Here is a 2,500-nt window from a genome sequence, read left to right on the forward strand (position 1 = left end):
CATTGCCGGGCTGAAAGGTGTGATTCATCTTTAAATTTTATATTACTATTATCACAATTGGTATTGTGTCTTTTGTGTTCGTTCTTGTTGTTCTAATCGTCGTTATTTTCCCTGTTGAGTTCCCTGGCCTCATAGCATCCTGCTTTTCCAACTAGGTCTGTAGCTTAGCATGTAATAATAATAATAATAATAATAATAATAATAATAATAATAATAATAATAATAATAATAATAATAGATGTAGAACTAGTAACAATGCAGTAATAGTAATATACAACTGCACAGGTACAAATTCAACTCTGTAAACCTTTTGACCGCTACCAGTAACGCTAGATTGGTTTCCTTAAAGGTGAATATCACGTATTCTGGCCGTTTCTCTTCTATACCTTTCGTGCAGAATGGGAATACTGGATTTCATTTAAAAGTTTCAATACTCAAAAGAACAATCTGAATAATTAAGGAGATCATCCCGGGTGGATTTTTCTGAATCCTTGTTGGGAATTCTTAATGTATCTCAAAAGACTTGGAGAGAGAGAGAGAGAGAGAGAGAGAGAGAGAGAGAGAGAGAGAGAGAGAGAGAGAGAGAGAGAGAGAGAGAGAGAATCCGATACAGGGTATTGTAAAAAGCAAAGCCTAAATGAAAAGATGAGGGGAAACAAAGAGAAAAAGTTGACAGGCCATACGATTTGCCAGAATAATATAAGAAGAAATGAGAGAGAGAGAGAGAGAAGAGAGAGAGAGAGAGAGAGAGAGAGAGAGAGAGAGAGAGAGAGAGAGAGAGAGAGAGAGAGAGAGAACGGTTGGTGAATGTTTTAATTCTAATGCTTAAATCAATTTGTTTCTTGGTAACTACAACAGTCAGACAGTTAACAATTACATCAAACATGATATTCTAGACATTAAATATTATTATTATTATTATTATTATTATTATTATTATTATTATTATTATTATTGTTATTATTATTATTATTATTATTATTAGTAGTAGTAGTAGTAGTAGTAGTAGTAGTAGTAGTAGTACACACTCAAAACACAACTGTTGACTGGATATTAACACACGCACAAGCTAACTCAAAATTACAAGTGACATTTACTGCTCCCATTGGTCAAACAGCTAAATTTCCTTAGCTTGCTTAAAAAAGACATACTTATAGCAATGAAAATCAAGATCACGCGAATAATCGCCTTCATTGAAAATGTTTTAAGGACTATCATCCCTCGCTGCAAAACAATGGGGGAGGGGATTGCTGAGTGTAAACTGTAATTTTTGAGAAAATGAGGAATAAGACTCAAAACATTTTTATTGTTTCCAGGTATATAGAAAATGGGCGTATGCAATAGTTGAGCTTCAAGAACCCTATCAGGAATAACCTACGGAAATAAATAGGATAATTTTTATTCAGCAAGAAAATTTACAAAAGAAAGGAGAATATTAAACATTTTGTGGAGAACAAGGCAAAGCAGTATGAAAGAAAGATATGCTCAAATAGATAGATTATTAGAGGCACCGATGCAATAGTTATGCCTCAACCCCGAACCTGAACCTTAAGTCCATCATCAAGAAACTGCAAAACTCCTCTGGTCTATTCATCATAGATGAAGAGGGTCGTGGCAGACATTAAAATAATTTCTTGGATATATCTGGTTCTATGCATCCCCTGCTTTGAGAAATGCCTTTCTGCTTGCTCGAATTCTTTGCTCTTTGCTTTCCTGAATAATTATTGCGACCGGAACGTTTATTCAGGATTTCATTATCGTGCTCAGGCAATCTACGGTCCAGAATTTGAGCACTCTGTTCGTCGATAGATTGATAGGGCATGATAAAATATTGACATTTTATATGTAAATAAAAGTCTTCACATAACTATTGTATCTTTATTTACAATATTCATATATAAGTAACAACAAACAATAAATAATAATAACTACCGCAAAACGGTAGTGATATCTCAATCCTTTAACAAAATTAACTATCATTTCAAATTCTAATAACTTCAATTGGTCAAGATCCTTCCAAATAGAGAGCTCTCCCTATTTCCGTTTCTTTTCGTTTACAGTAGAAAATTTGAAGAAATTTTGCAAGCAAACACCTAAAAACTAAAAACTTGTTGGATGACAAATTTCAGCATCAATGTTATGGGTACAATATTCGCAAAAATTATTTGAAGTAGAATCCATTTCAGGTCTAGACCACTTCTATTTAGACATTCTGCCAGTATAAAGATCTTTGTCTTGAGCAGGTGCACAACATCTGTCTAGCCCAGGTAATGCTTCAGAACGCTGGGTGCTATCCCCACGAAGAGATATCCAGAAGAAGGCTAGTGTTCACGTAGCCTCAAAAAATCCTCATCAAAAAGTACTCACAGATAACGCTGATGAGCCTAAAGCAATCCTTTGCCAGAGATTTATTGTGACACTTGGGAGATTCGTCTGTGGGCGACCCTAGGATGCATCCACGACGACGAAGCTCAACAAAAACACAGACTGAGTCGTTGCA

Source organism: Palaemon carinicauda, chromosome 29 (genome assembly GCF_036898095.1).
Source record: "Palaemon carinicauda isolate YSFRI2023 chromosome 29, ASM3689809v2, whole genome shotgun sequence".
In the NCBI taxonomy this organism is placed as follows: domain Eukaryota; kingdom Metazoa; phylum Arthropoda; class Malacostraca; order Decapoda; family Palaemonidae; genus Palaemon; species Palaemon carinicauda.